The sequence below is a fragment of the Pantherophis guttatus genome, chromosome 1 (assembly GCF_059756535.1).
Source record: "Pantherophis guttatus breed Tessera chromosome 1, ASM5975653v1, whole genome shotgun sequence".
In the NCBI taxonomy this organism is placed as follows: domain Eukaryota; kingdom Metazoa; phylum Chordata; class Lepidosauria; order Squamata; family Colubridae; genus Pantherophis; species Pantherophis guttatus.
Window position 1 is genome coordinate 192881630 of NC_142063.1, and position 17089 is coordinate 192898718.

Below are 17089 nucleotides of genomic sequence, written 5' to 3' on the forward strand. Positions count from 1 at the left end.
TACACATTCTCATCTATAAAATGTTTCTTGGGCTGAAAGATACAAAGGTGTTTTCAGGCAAAATCTAAATTTATACTTGCTCCATAATCTAAGAATAGCTTGCTTGACATAATGATTTTTAAAATCTAAGTTTATCTTAAGTTTATCATTCCAAAAATATCCCATACCATCCAAATCTCAAGTTGTAACCTTTTAAATTCAATAACCTTCTCTCTCTTAACAAGACCCGTTATTTCATCCAAACCAAACAACAGGCAACAAAATACAATTTACTATATATTTTATTTTATATAATCTTTCAATAAAAATTACTGATTTTTGGCTACCACAGAGAAACACAGCTCTTGTTCTACAATGCATACATTAATATAAAGCTACTGCAGCAAAACTCCCTATTAGATTCTTAGACTGCCGTTTTGACAATTGCTGGTTTATGAATTAGACTTTTAGGCAAGGTTTACTAAATAAGTTATATATCTAAGTTCTCATGCTTGTATTAAACCATTAACATGGTTTATGGATGAATAAGAGTCAGGTGAACGAGTGAATATGTGCTGACATTTTGCTAGCCATGCTACTAACTTCTTCAGGTTTATTGTTTCTCTGGCTTTATTATGTGTATTACCTGAACCCAGACAGGGCATCTTATTGAATCCAATCATTGTGATTTATGCCACAAATTATTAAATAAATGGTGGATTAGCACAATTTATGAACCAAGTCATTTTTCAAGAGCCAGGTTTTCTATAGAAACAAGCAACATTATCTCTCTAGATATGTACATTACTGAGAATAACTACAATACAAAAACAGCAGGTCTGGTTGCTATCAACCTTGCTTCCATGCATAAACTAAATTCCAGTCTGACATAATAGTTTTAAAAATCATCCACCGAATAACTATATATAAGTAAATAATAACAGACCTGTAAAAAAATCAAGTATAATTCCATTCCTTCAAATTTATTTGATTCGTTTTCTTTTTTAAAATATTTGTTTCACAAAGTGTTTCTCACATTGCTGCTTGTCAGTATGAAAAGTTGCTCTAAAATTTTAGGAGATTGTGCCACAAGGGGTGCTGCAGCTGGTTGTGGAAAGAATTGTTACAACTTTCTAAATTCAAAATGGACTCATAGATCCAAGCCACTGATCTGGTTATATCATTTGAATATTGCAGTTTTTCAATGGTTAAGTGTCTAAGGCTAGACTTGCATTCAGAAAGACACAATCTCATCTTAGAATGTTCTCTAGAGATCAGATTTAATAAAAGTGACCACATCTCTTCAGAACTTTTATAATTGTTAACCTAGATTTCAAATTCTTCATTGGAAATACAGGGAAGCCTTTATAACATTAAGGAAAGCAAAGATGAACAACAGGCAGTTCTCCCAATGCTGTTACTAGCAACAATTATAGACAAGATACTTTCCAGTAAGGGATGATGGGAAGTGAAGTTTAGCAATATCTGGCAGGCTGTATTTATCTACTTCTGACCTAAGCTGCCAGTTCTGTTAATTGTAGAAGAATGGCTAATCCGGTTATGAGAATATGCTTTAATATAGAGAATAACTTCATATCCAAAAAAACAATCTAATGTAAAATTCAATTTTCTACAGTTAAAATTTACTTTTCATTTCTATGAGAAATTAAGAATTTGAGTTGATCTAATTTATTATGTTTAATTTTAGTGATTTGTGCTTTGTTAACTAGGCATTCTAAGTTTAAAGCATACCAATGATTTTATTTTTTTCTTTAAGATTTATATAATATTTTTTTTATAAATAACTACTGATATATTGAAAAATGGTAATCTCCATAACACCTTAGAATGATTCTATGTTTGCATATTTGTAAAGGCTAATCGTACTTTAGCCTTTTATTATTTTTATGTATACATCATTTATATTCTTTTAGATTTTAAAAAAATTAAAAATAGGGGGGAGGATCTGTTGTTTTTCCACATTTCCTTCTTCACTGACCTCTTTATTATGTCCATTTTTTACAACTTCTTTAGGATAGAATCCCAGAATAATGGCATTTATATATATATCATTAGAATAACGGTAGTTTTGTCCTAATGACTGAAAGAGGTGAATTCTCAGCATAATATCCTAGTTATGTTTTTTTGCCACAAAACTAGTTTCTTATTTTGGTTTTGTCTCAATTGTTGTGGCCACTCTGAATACAGGAAATAAATAAATAAGCCGGACTCTCTTTTTCTGCCTCAATATGCTTCCATTTCCACTGCATTATCTATTTTATTGGCATCTTTGGACTGAATTTTATGGAATGCTTTATACTATGTGTTATTTTTACCATTCTAAAAACTCTGATGTCATATAGGGTGGAAACATACTTTGAAGATGGCTAAAAGCTAATAGAAACAATAATGTCCAAGCACAGCAATAGAAATCAAAGGTTTTTTTAATCAAATTACACTTCCATACATCAACACATTCTGTTAAAATATTTCTTAAATCAAGAATAAAATTCAATTTTCTTTACACGCTTTCTTGAAAAACTTGATTTTAATGTACCGGTATATCCTTGCCATTTGAACGTAGTCGCCTAGACAAACTTTTGTTGGGAAGAAATTCTATAAAAAGATACTCCCTTTAAAATATATCCAGTCCCTTACTTACATCATCAATCCTAACTTAATGTTTTTTCCACCTGCTTACAGATATGTATTGGAAGATAACTATGATGGGGAATTTAAAATACAATTTTTTAAACAGCTCATGATTCCAATGTCTTAAAAGTTCAAAACAAGCACTCTAATTTCCAGGCACAGCTTAATTAGGAATTGGTGGAGGTAGAAACTATAAACCACATTCTAAATCAGTTCAGGTTTTCAGTTGGTTTTCAAGCACAACCCTAGAAGTTTCTAACCTATTGTATAACAGTAGTTACATCCAGTAATCTGCCTCTAAGAATGGCTAGGATTGATGTATCATTTGAGGCTGATAAGCAACATCACTGGGAATTAAGGAGATTTTCTTGATCCAAAGCACACCTCCACTGCAACCTATCCAGGAACACACAACATTTCCAAGCCGAGAGCTGCCCTCGCTCTGACTGCCATGCTTGGAGCCACATTCTGAAACAAACAAGACAAAAACTGAATTTGGTTTCATTTTTACTTAACTAGCGTTAAATTCAATTAATTAAGTCATTAATAGGATTACTTCCTAATCATGTATTTAATCATTTTTCCCTACTGGCACATTAAAAATTACGGCCTATTTTGGGAGGGCCTCTTGAGGTCACCCTCAAGCCTTTGGGGGTTGCTTGAAGCTTCGGTGTTCGGGTAATCCATCTCTCTCCTAGTCCACCCAGTCCTAAACAGAACACAAACATAATTGACTCATCTACCGAACAAACACCGATTAGATTGTTTTCATTTGCCCTGAACTAAACTATTCTCAGTCAGTCCAATCAGAATCCATTTAAACTTTCATAGTATCACTGATTCAGATGCAGGGGGAAAAAATAATTGGACTACCTCTACCATATACAGATTTCTTTTGCTTCATATAAATTCACTAGTATCTGATGGATCATTGTCATCCAAGAATTCATATTATATGAAAAAGAAATATGCTACTATGCAATTTGTGTTAGTATAATTCATTTGAATCAAAGGTTTGGAGATACGCTCAGACTTCTCACCAAAACCTCTTGAATGTTTACCTGCCCAAACCTCTTTTTATCACTTTCGCCTTTATAATCATATTATGCTTTTGTTCTAATGGTGCATCCTCTCCTACTTACTTCTATATCTATACCAACAATAGCTTACTATTAACATGAGGTCAAAACATCCATTAACATATTGTCTTTATCCAATAGGAAAAGAAAAAGACTTAAAAATAGTTAGACATTACATCATGTTGAAGCTGGGTTAGCTCTAGATCAGCTTTTAACCTAGGCAAATCTACTGTGTTCAATATAACAAAGAATATAATAAAATCTGTAGAGCTACAATATACACTACTTTTCTCTACCATAACAATATTAGAAATGCAGCTGTAGAAAATATGGAAAATGTATTTTCAGTGCTAAGAGAAGACCAGACTAAAAAGAAAATGCATTTGAGTACTGAAGTTCTCTAGAATAAGGGCCTAAAAATGTTTGTATACATTTGTCAATGTATTTGGACTACTAAATTTGAGCCCATACACCACAACCACCTTTTTTCTACTCATTGTCTTGCCTTATATGAATTTGCTTTTTGTGAGGTTTTAGAGGCATGTAACTCTAACCTAAATGGATTAGAGATTTGGAGATATTAAATATGGCACAAGATGATTTGTGAATTGTGCCAGCCTTTTTCATGGAGGTCTCAGAATTCTTTTAGAAAAGATTATTTCTGCATATGTGGAGAGGATGTTGAATGAACGTTATCAGTTTAAGAAAACAACAAAATGTACAAAAAAATAATCAGTAAATTCATGTATTATCTCTGGTCAAGTAGGGGTCATTTGGTCAAGTAGTTAGTTAGTTAGTTAGTTGTTAGTTAGTTTATTATATTTATATACCGCCCTTCTCCCAAGGGACTCAGGGCAGTGAACAGCCATGGTAAAAACAATGTATAACAAAAATTAAAAGCTTATTAAAATAATTTAATCATTCGGCCAAATTTAAAACATCCAACTAAAGTCATTTTAAAACCCCTATCAAAACCCAATTTAAAAAACCTTTATCCTGTCAGACCAGCTTGCTGGAATAATAGAGTCTTCAGAGCGCAACGGAAGGCACGGAGGTCAGGGATCCTTCGTATGTCCGGGGGCAGTTCATTCCATAGGGCCGGGCCCCCCACAGAATTACCAATAGCAAAACCTTTCTCTCCTTTCAAGCTAGACAATAGTATAATACTTGCAGGATACCAAAGGACACTGAAAGCACTTCAGATATGTAGGAGGTTCAATCACACTCTTATCTCTGTCATACACTTATCTTTATCTCTAGGCAGATCTTTCAGGGAAATCAAGGTAGTTTCCATTGCATTCCACTAGCCACAGGGTTGGGTTATTTATATTCTTAATCCATTTAATTCAAAAGTCCCCAACATTGCCTAACCATTACAAACCAGATTTCCATATCCAGGAACAGACCATTTAAAAGCAGTTCCTAATTCTCCAGTTTTTACGAGTCTTAATCATATAACTTTCTTACAGGATTTTTTACAGGGTTGGGAAATGCTCATTCTCAAATACAAATATATACTACTCCATGGATAATTATTGTTTACCACAAATAATAAAACCAGACCAATTAACAGCAAATATGCTATTAGTGTATTAATCCAAAGGAGTTATCCATATACAAAACAGGGAGAACAAGGCTCACACACAGCTTCCACATTCCCATTTTTACAGCTAGACCAGGGGTCGCCAACCTTTCGAACCTCAGGAACCACTAAATTAATAATTTTAAATCCCGCAGACCACTAATATGAATTTTTTAAAAAGATAAATAGTATTTTGTGCAATATAAAAAATGCAAATAATTTTTCTGCGGACCACCAAAATTTTCTCTTAGACCACCAGTTGGTGATCGCTGATCTAGACCATTTAGAACTTAGGAGGCCTAGAGCCAATTTTGTGTAGTTGTTAAGGTACCAGACTAGAAACCAGGAAACAGTATATTCTAGTCCTGCCTTAGCCATGAAGCCTTAGAGCAGTCCCTCTCCCTCAGCCCTTGGAAGCAGGCAACGGCAAACTACTTCTAAAAAACGATGCCAAGAAAACTACAGTTGCCAGGAATCAAAAATGGACTCAAAAGAGCGCTGACATATGCATGCACACACACACACAAACTCCTTACCATAAAATCACATTATTAACATTTGACAATAAATTGATGGTTTATTAACACACTGTTTATATTTGATAATAAACTAATGTTTTCCTGCTTTAAAAAAGACATTAAAATATTTTGTGTTATATTCCCCAAGTGTTATTTTATCGATTCTTCAAAATAAATAAATAATAACTGTTCAAGATGTTACCTCTGTTTTCCCTGGTGGTATTTTTATGCCATCAAATAAATAAAAGTAAAATTATGCCCCCAATTGCAAAATTGATGTCCATGTCTAAGGCGCCTGATGACCTATCATATTTAAATAATGCACCTCTGAATACATTAGTTGGCCATGACTTGTAGTAGAAGGCAATTCTTATTAAGCGATCTACAACTCAAGTGGCATCCAAATTGGGAGTCCATGTCTGATGCTTCACCTGTAAAACACTGCAAAACACTTGTTCACATTCCTCCAAGCTCTGAGACTCTTAATAGTGTTAGCCAGACATAAAAGACCTGCTCTTCTAAATGCCATTGTGTGTGTGCTGTACAGATGGGAGATTCTTTTTGTTGCCAGCAGAGCCACTGAATACACCTTCAAATGGCCGCTAGCCTATTTTCATTCATATTTATTCTGAGTTTCCTGCCAACATTGCTCAACCAGTCAGCCCTGCTGCTTCACTGGCAGCAAACAGTTCTCCGAAATACCAGGAAAATACATGGGCTCTTGCACAGAAGAGAAGGGTTTGGAAAGCAGGCTGTCAGCTACCTGAATTAGTTCCCCATTCCAAAGACCAATAACAATTTTAACAAAATACACAGCTGGGTTGGCTAAAATCTGGCAGCAATTTAGAAAGTATCCATATCAAAGCCAATTTAGGAGGCACACCATCTCAGAAAAAAAGCCACAGAAACCAAACTTCTTCATCAGACTGGAGAAATGTTCTTGAAATTTGCACAATCCAAAAGCAATTTCACAATACAAAACAACACAGAGTATCAAATCCAAAAGAAGAAAAGCCATATGTTATGGGCCTGTTTCTATGAAGCATTTTATTTTTCTTAAGAATATACATAAAAACCATGGCAATTCTTACATATTAGGATTTCAGGCCCAAGACCCTTAAAACAGAAAGAAATCTAATAATGCCATTCTATATTGTTAAATTCACCAAGCTTGGAAGCAACCATAAAGGAAATAATATTTTAAAAAGAGGGAGGGGTTTGTAAATCGTGACAAAGGAAAAGTTAGATGGGGAAAAGTATGCCAAAATTTCACCTTATAGCAGTATCCATTGGAATATTAGCTATTTCTTGAACAGGCCCATGTTATGATGTAGGAACCTTTCTAGTTAGAATTATATCTTTAAGGAAGTACAGCCTAGGATTCATTTTTAACACAGGCATGCATTTGGTAACCTAGTTCTTAAATATTAAATAGGTTGTTGCTACCTATCATAGGTAACTCACATCCCCTGTAATGGTCCATTCCCACTAGAGTGGACCATTACTAGAACAATGAACTGAAGTGCATTAAGACCCTTTACAGGCAAAATGTATTAAATTAACAAAGGATAATCATAACGCACTATTTAGCCCCATGTCACATCATCCTTTATACATAGAGTTATAGACAGTGTCTATTCATCATAACATTAAATACAAAATTTGAATTTGCAAAATGAAATGTGACTTTGGCGCCAGTGTTAACTGACAGTTTATGACATACCAGTCAGGCACTTATTTTACCCAAGATCCTTAATTTTAGCCTATTAGTAGCTTAAAAAATATTGACTGAAGAATGAAGGAACTGTGAGACAAAAGTTACTGACTACTAAGAGCTTCACAGAAATATATCCAAGGTCCATCAGATACAACATTGCTTGTCACAATGCCCAAATAAATGCTTTTAGAAAGCTCATAAGCTCATGAGGCTAATAGTGATTTCTTATTAAAGCTCCCCAGCAACTGGTAGTTACTGGTAGACTGCTTCAAAATTCGGAGGATCTATTCACTATAATTTGTAATCATCTAAGAAGTTCTTAACGTTTAAACTAAATTAAATAATCGTTTTAAGTATATTTTTCCCTGTTTCAAAATGTAGTCATTCTTGCTACCTAACAGCTATTCACTTTTTTGTGGGCCCACAGTAGATAATCACAATGCACACTAAAAGCAGATGGTATGATTCTATTCTTAAGTATCAGGATATAAGCATTTTGTACCTGAATGGATACTACAAAATGTGTCATTCTTTTTAACATATAACATAACATATTCTTTTTAATATATATCATCAGGCTCTCCACAAATTAATACTACGGTAGGTATGTATGAACAGATACCATATTTTTCTATCTGAAAGTTGCAATGAATTTTTTTGAAATAAGTCTCTGTGTCATCCATGAGCATAAGTATGGTTGGAGTTACAGTTCACTGTATACAGTGTATACAGTAATATCAACCATTTCATTCTGATAATGATCAGTGTTCAATATTATTATGAAAGAGGTGGGGATAGTGTCATTGTCAGCCAAGATAAGGAAGAAACAGAAGTAAAAGGGGAACGGTGTTAAGGAAAAAACGTATTTCTTTTAAAAAGTTTTTAAAAAAATTAAATTGATTTAACTTTCAGAAAAGTTGGTAATAATCTAGAAAAAAAAATTAACAGGCAACATATTTAAAAAAAACTCGCAGAATAAAGTTTAAAAGCTCACCTCTCTCCTTTACGTTATATTTATATAATATAAATTCCAAATAGAGCACCCCTTTAAACAAATGCTTAAAAAAGCACCATTATTCATTCTCTTGTACTCACCCTTTGCAGGAGAATTCAACGATCCAAATTCATAAGCGCAGAGGGGAAAAGAGGGGGGGGGACTAAAAGATTAAAAAGGGGGTGGAGGAAACAAGGAAACGGGGGAAGGGGGAATAACAAGAAAAAGAAGATAAGACAACGGGGAGACTTAAACAGCGGGGCAGGAATGTGATAAGAAGACGGGAAGGGGCGATCCACGCTGCTAAGGACTAATGTATAGACGGCCGAGGGATTCAAGCGGCTTCTGCTCTATCCCATCACTTTGCTGAAGCCTCTGCCAAACAGGGAGGCTGGCTGGGAGGGAAGTTGGTACTGCAGCTGGAAAGAAGGATGTGACACCGTAACAAGTACAACCAGCTAGCCAGGAGGAGGAGGAGGAGGAGGAGGAGGAGGAGGAAGAGGAGAGACCTTGAGGAGCCGAAGCTGCCCGTGCCCTGGGAGGGCGGAGGCAAGAGAAGCAGGAGGAGCCCCGTGCTCTGGGAGCAGAAGCGACGGCGGCAGCGCTAACACCGCATGTCCGCCTGCACAAGGCATTTAATGGGATTGATGGGTTGTGCAGTCAGTGACTCACAGACTTTTGAGTTAGACACAGGAGGAGGTGGAGAGGGAACCCCGCCCACCGCTCTCCAGGGGCCCTATGTCAAAGCCAACTGGCACGGAGTGACGGCCCTACCCACCAATGCCTAGGCCGCTCTTTGCTTAAAGGCCGAGGGAGGGGGGTTTCCCTGCCCCTTTTCGCTCAATGAGTCTTCTGAGGACACTGCTGCGGAACGGCGGGGCGGAGGGGGGTTGAAAAGGAAGAGAGGGTTGGAGAATCTGGCCAGGGAGAGCAGCGGGGGAGGGATTCTCCCACCCCTTTTCTATCCCTGGTTTGTCCAAAATGGGCCAATCCCAGTAGCATTCGTTTGATAGACAAGATAGGGCCGCCCAACGTTTGTGTGTGTGTGTGTGTGTGTGTGTGTGTGTGTGTGTGTGTGTGTGTGTGTGTATCCCTCCACGTCCCTCTGGGCTGATCCGGCTCCCTCGGGCTGGCCTGGGAGCCCCCTGGGTATTGCCCAAGGGACGGGGCTAGAATCGCGTAAATTCCTCCCCCCTCCTGGGGGAAGGATATTGCAAAATTTCCATTCCCACCCCACTCTGGGGCCAGCCAGAGGGGGTATTTGCCGGTTCTCCAAACTACTCAAAATTTCTGCTACCGATTCTCCAGAACTGTCAGAACCTGCTGGATTTCACCCCTGATTCATGGACCACGGATTGGACATGCCTGGTGTCATCAGTGGCAACAATCCATAGGTTTACAAATAAACCTGTATCAGTTTATTTGAATTAACACTCATTGCCTGAGTGATCAAATAATCTTGCCTGCTAGTACTTACAATGTGGTAATTGTTTATAAAGTTTATAAAAGCAAAGAGATGTGATAGGCTAATTTAATTAATTAATGCTTTTTATTGTATAAAAAAAAATCCAGAAATACTGTAAAAATATCACCTTTATTTATCAAGTCAAGCTTGACACCTGGTGACTTCATGAACATATCCATACTGTACAATATTGTTTTCTTGGTAACAAAATCAAAATGGTTTGCCACTGCCTTCTTTAGGAAGGTTTTTGACTTCTCAATTTAATCTATAGTCCTGGATTTTCTAATGGTCTCCCATCAAAATACTAATGGGGTTTGATTCTGCTTAATTTGTTTGTTTTTCCAAAATCAGTTATTTGCTATAAGTTTCAGTTTGATTGGGATTGGCTTTACATATCCTGCATCCAGCATGGCAGGACTCTGTTGTGAACTTAGATGCAATTGGTCATATTGTTATGTAATATGCAAATTGTATAATTTTTTTAAAATCTCTTCTCACCAAAACTCCTGTGTTTCTTTGGGGGCAATATTGTAGAGTTGTGAGTGCACACATGTCCATGGAGTTGGGAAAAAATACAATTTCTTATGTACTGAAGCATGGACCACAATAACACTGATCAAACGTGTGTATGGTTTCCCTACTGCGTGAAAGAACACCTTTATCACAAGAGTTAATAACATGGCATCTCTAACATACTGTACCTATGTGGCATCTGTATCTTGCCATTATTAAATTTAAAAAGATATAATTGGCAGAAATTTCATGGGAACTCCAAATAAGTACTGGTGGAATACCATGGGAATTCTTGTGCAAGTCATGAGATTTCAAGAACTAGATGGGGTGTTTTGTTTTGTTTTTTGTTTCTTTAAAAAAGGAAGTTGGGTTATTCTACAAAATCACACAATAGAGACAACCCCTATTATACTTCATGTTGCTCAGAATCTGCAGGGTTTTATAGTGGTACATATAGAAAATCCTCAGTACTTTTGTGACCAGTAGGCATATTTGGACGTTTAAGATTGTTGTAAACGCTCTCATAAAATGATTGCTATAAGAAGGCATGTCTGTTTGCAAACATCTACCATGATGGACATGACCAGTCATAAAATACCTGTTTACTAAAAGCTAAATTGGTGCAGTTCTTATTACAGAATTACAGAGTTGGGAGGTACCTTGGAGGTCTAGTCCCACTCCCTGGTCAAGCAGGAGAGCCTATACCATTCTGGATAAATGACTGACCAGTTTCTTCTTAAAAACCTTCAGTGATGGAGCAGCCCCTGAGATATTGGAACATTGCTATCATGTCACCCTTAGTCCCCCTTTTCTATACATTCCCAATTTCTGCAACCATTCTTCAAATGTTTTAGCCTCCAGTCCCATAATCTTCTTTGTTCTTCTCTGCACTCTGTCTAGAACCATAATTCTTCCATGTTTTCTTCTCCCATACTTTGTATAAGGGACTTAAAAGCATTTCTAAATAAAAAGTTGAGGGTTGAGGGTAGAACTATATTTTTTAAAAAGCGTGCAAGTGGTCTGGTGGGTCCAAAGGCTGTATCCATGGGCATAGTGATGCACATGAATATCATATAAGACTAGATCTAAATAGGACTACTGTATAAATTAATACTATATAAATAATCCTTGATAAATAGTAATCCTTATAAATAATCATTTGTTTAGTGACCATTCAAAGTTACAGTAGCATTAAAAAAGTAACTTATGACCAGTTCTCACAGTGAACACCTATCACAGCATCCCCAAAATCATGTGATCAGAACTTGGGCGCTTAGCAACCCACATGTATTTGCAATGATTGCAGTGTCCTGGGGTCATGTGATCACTATTTGTTACCGTTTCTGATAAGCAAATTAAATGAGAGAAGCCAGATTTGCTTAATGATTGCATAATTCATTTAACTGCAGTGAATTGATTAATAATCATGGCAAAAAAAAAAGTTATAAAATCAGGCACAACTCACTTAACCACCGCCTTGCATAGCAACAGAAATTGTGGTCATAACTCAAGGACAACCTGTATATGTTTACACAGAAACTCCATGGAATTTGGAAGTCTTCAGTTATGAGTTAAGTATGCATAGCACTTTTCATTGATTCTCCAGTCAGTTAAGCTTGAATAAATTTGCATATCATCACATTCTCACTGCAGATGCTTTTTTAAAGGATGAGATGTTTCAATTTAATAACAAAGTATGTCATCCCTTGTGATAAAAAGACAACCATTCTCTTTTCTATTTCACACTTGAACCAACATAAACTTCAGAATGTGCAAGTAAATGTTAGGCTGATTTGGGGAAATTTCTCTGGGATAATTAATGAACTAAAACAGCTTTCTCCAACTCAATGCCTGAGGATTTATAATATTTATATAGCCGCTCATTTATATCAAACTATGGGTGTCTCCCAGTCAACAATTAAAACATCATTTATTTCCTATTTAACACATTGTTAGTATCTGCATATTGTAGAAAAACAGTCGAACTGGCAATCTTTTTATTAATACAATAGTGGCTGCATTAATTCCTTAATAGGTACCCTGGGGAAAATAGGTGATTTTCTAATAAAATTTTTGCTAGAATTTTGCTAGCTGTTATACATTCCTCTTATTGGTATTTTGTGGAAATCCTTATGTGTTTGTCTTTGTGACATTATTTCTATATTTTCTACTTTTATTTCTGGGGGTCTTTACAAATCAGAAAACTGTTAGGCAGCAGTTGGTAGAGCAAGTTTGATCACCTTCATTTTTGTACCAGGATATCTGTAAAATCATATTAAATAATACTTTTAAAAGTTGAAATTCTGTGTACTGTATGTACTTACTTCTGAGTAAGAACACTCTAGTATCTTTTCTGTATCAGAAACATTGTTAGGGGTTAGACTGGAGAGTATGGAGCTTGGTGGGGTTTTTTCCTCATTTTGAATCCTAGTTTTTATCTTTTGGGTAATTAAGACTTTGAGTGGAAAAGAAGGGATTCACTAATACTAATAGAAGATATGAAAGACCCAAAGTATCTGCTGGAAGAAATAAAAGGGAAGAATGGGAGAAGTGAATGAAATGCACTAAAGCTGAGAGCAAGGAAACCGTCTTCTGCTAAAATTACACAGGAAGGAAAGTTTGCCTTGAGAAGGAGGGGAGGTGTCTCCCAGACAATTATGTAAGTCAGATAATAGGCAGGGCAAGGACACTGGGAATGCAGAAAGAAGGGGGAGAGGGCCAGGAGAAAGGTGGAGGAAATGGGGGTGGGGACCAGACTGATTGCTATAAAGTCTTAGCTCAAAGGAGAAAAGGTAGCATTAGGAAAGTCTGTTTTAGAAAGCCTCTAGCAATAGGAAGGGGTGAGCAGTTTTCTGCAGTGAGTACTGTATTGGCAGGCCAACTGCTCTTTTTACAGCCCTAGCTCTCTGCTGCCTTCACAGAGAAAGGTTGAGTTGAGCAGACTCCTTCTCAACTCACGGACGGTGAAATTATTTGGAATTTCATTTGGGTGCACAACAAATTGCTTCCTAATTGCTGAAATGTGCATGCTGGAAACAGATTTTGAAGCACACATCATTTATTACACATCTGTGATATCTGATATAAATAGGCCGGTCATATCAAAGCTTGGAACTAGTATATTTTGCTCTCAGTATGCTACAGATTCACTAGTGGTACTGAAACAATACCAGATACCATCATATTGGAGACTGCCAGACAGTTGGAAGCTGACAGTGGCATCAAAAACATGGATGCAAGTGCAATACAGATCCTTGCAAAAATGAAATCACAAGTAAGCATAATTTATGGTTGATTTACCCCTAAAGAACTGTAACATTAACATGTGTGTCAAACATGGCACAGACCAACTAAAAAAAAAATATCTAAATATAGAAGTATGTTTAGAGAAGTGTTTATAAAAGCTATAAATAATGCTGAAACATTTTATTGTCTCGTACAAGTAGGAATACCCAGTCAACATATAACAAAGAACTTGACAAATTCTGCTCTTAAGTTCCAAGTGGCCGTAGCAAAGAGACTATTCAGTTAATAACTTTTTCTTCATAGCCACTCAGGAGAAACAGTTTTGTACTTTGTTTAGGACGACTGAACTTAAAAAGTGAGTTTCCACATGGTTTCCCATGAACTCAACGGAACTGAACATATTAAATTTTTTTTAGATTGTACATTGCACTGGGGAAATCTGGAGAAATGAAAAATGTTTTCTATCAATTTTATTTAGTATCTGTAGTTTCTCATTTATTGCTTAACATGTGGTTTACATACAATATATCAGCATCTCTTCATAAATAATAATAACATATTATTATTATTATTATTATTATTATTATTATTATTATTATTATTATTATTAATTTATTAGGGGAGGGGCGGGCCTGGCAAGAAAGCACGGCGTGGGAGGTGGGGATCCCGGGGTCGAGGGGGGAGTCAGAGTTTGTCCGGATAGTGCTTTGAACATCACTACCATGAGTGGGAGGGGTAGTTATGGCGGGAGCAGGGGGCCATATCGAGTCAGGGGAGTGCACACCCGCTGTTTACAAGTGGTGGTGTGCTCCGGCCCCCAAGGCTCCACCCGTTCCCCAGGTTGCACAGACCCTCAGGGCCCGGCCCTCCGGCTGATGCTGTACAATGCCAGGTCCGTAGTAAATAAAGCCCCCCTCATGTGACTTAATTGGCTTAAACGCATGACTTAAACGCATTGTAAGCCACCCTGAGTCTCCGGAGAAGGGCGGCATATAAATCAAATTAAAATTAAAAAAAAATTGGTGAGGGGGGAGCGGACCTGGCAGATATTACGGAGACCTGGTTGGGCCAGGAGGGGGGTTCCCCTCGTGGAAATATGCCCGCCAGGTTTCCTTGTATTCCATCGGCCGAGGTCACAGGGCAGGGGCGGGGGAGTAGCAGTTATTATTAAAGAAGGTCTGAGACCGAGGGAGGCCACTGTTCCTCAGACGGCCAGCTGTGAGTCCCTCCTTGTGAAGTGGGGTCATGGGGTTCAGATGGGCTTGCTGATCACGTACCTGGCTCCCTGCCACGTGGCAGCAGCCCTGCCCGAGCTCCTCAATGTTATCGCCGCAGTGGCGGTTGATACCCCCAGACTTATAGTCATGGGGGATTTCAACCTGCCATCTGTGGGTAAGACGTCGGAGGTGGCTCGGGAGTTCATGGCTTCCATGACAGCTATGGACCTGATTCAGTTAATTCATGGCCCTACCCAAACAGGGGGAAACACGCTGGACCTGATTTTTGTCTCTGGACAGTGGTTGAGTGAACTTGAGATAGGGGATATAGTCACCAAGCCCTTGTCATGGTCGGATCACTCTCTCCTTCACCTTGACCTTCGAACTGCTATACTCCGTCGCAGGGAGGCGGAGCCGGTAAGATGGTTCCACCCCAGGCGCCTGATGGAACCTGATAGGTTCCAGATGGAGCTTGGGCCATTTCCTGAGGCTCTGGCACACGCCTCGACTAGGGACCTAGTGGCCGCCTGGGATAGGGCGGCCGCTGGAGCTCTGGATCGGGTCGTGCGGCCTCTGACCTGGCGCCAATCTCGCCTAGCTCCTTGGTTCACTGAGGAGCTGAGGGAGATGAAGCGTCAGAAAAGATGCCTAGAGAGTAGTTGGAGGGCCAGTCTTTCTGAATCCGACCGGACACTGGTAAGATCTCATATTAAGAATTACCTAGTGGCAATAAAAACAGCAAAATGTACATATTTTGCTGCTCTTATTGCATCATCACATAATTGCCCAGCCGCTCTGTTTAGGGTGACCCGCTCCCTGCTTCACCAGGAAGCGCGGGAGGACCCCTTGGAGGTAGAGCCGATGATTTTGTTCAATATCTGCATGACAAAATCACTCAGATTCAGGAAGATCTGGACTCCGACTGGGTAGTTCCAGGGGGGTTGACTGAGGCAGGTCTTGAGAATGTTATCTGGAATGAGTTTGATCCTGTGACCCCTGACGTGTACAGGATTCTGGGTGGACTGAACGCGACCACATGTTTGTTGGACCCGTGCCCCTCCTGGTTAGTGCTGGCTTCCTGGGAGGTGACGCGAGGCTGGCTCCAGGGGATTATAAATGCTTCGTTGGGTGAGGGTGACTTCCCCACCGCCTTGAAAGAGGCGGTGGTGAGGCCTCTCCTCAAGAAGCCTTCCCTGGACCCGGCAGTGTTGGTAAACGATCGTCCGGTCTCCAACCTTCGCTTTGTTGTGAAGGTTGTTGAGAGTGTGGTTGCGCGACAGCTCCCCAGTACCTGGATGAAACGACATATCTGGATCCGTTCCAGTCGGGCTTCAGGCCTGGGTACAGCACGGAAACGGCATTGGTTATGTTGGTTGATGATCTCTGGAGGGCTCGGGACAGGGGATGCTCATCTGTCCTGGTCCTATTAGACCCTTCAGCAGCTTTTGATACCATCGACCATGGTATCATGCTGCACCGGTTGGAAGAGTTAGGGGTGGGGGGCACTGTATTACGGTGGTTCTCCTCCTTTCTCTCCGTCCGGTTGCAGTCTGTGTTGGCAGGGGGGCAGAGGTCAACCCCGAGGCCCCTCATATGTGGGGTGCCACAAGGGTCGGTCCTCTCGCCCCTTTTGTTCAACATTTATGTAAAGCCGCTGGGTGAGATCATCCGTGGTTTCGGGGTGAAGTACCATCAGTACGCTGATGACACCCAGCTGTACAACTCCACCCCGGACCACCCCAATGATCCCCTTGAAGTGATGTCCCGGTGTCTGGAGGCCGTGCGGATCTGGATGGGGAGGAACATGCTCAGGCTCAACCCATCCAAGACCAAGTGGCTATGGTTTCTGACGTCCCGATATAGTCAGTTGACGCCATCACTGACTATTGGGGGCAAATCGCTGGCCCCCACGGAGAGGGCTCGCAACTTGGGTGTCCTCCTGGATTCACGGCTGTCTTTAGAAGAGCACTTGACGGCCGTGACCGGGAGGATTTTTCATCAGGTTCGCCTGATTCACCAGTTGCATCCCTTTCTGGATCGGGACTCCCTACACACAGTCACTCATGCCCTCGTCACTTCCCGCCTGGACTACTGCAACGCTCTCTACATGGGGCTCCCCTTGAGGAG

General features: G+C 39.2%; 1 protein-coding gene across 8 annotated transcripts in view; it reads right to left on the reverse strand.

Moving 5' to 3' along the window:
- SERTAD2 (SERTA domain containing 2) overlaps positions 1-9236 on the reverse strand; it is a 154968-nt gene extending 145732 nt beyond the window's left edge. For 2 of the 8 annotated variants that reach the window (XM_034432446.2, XM_034432444.2), the window contains exon 1: positions 8623-9178. The gene's annotated coding sequence lies outside the window, so the exon portion shown is untranslated. The other 6 variants (XR_004593865.2, XR_004593864.3, XR_004593868.3 and 3 more) reach the window with 6 other exon arrangements.
- Between the last annotated feature and the right edge of the window lie 7853 nt (positions 9237-17089).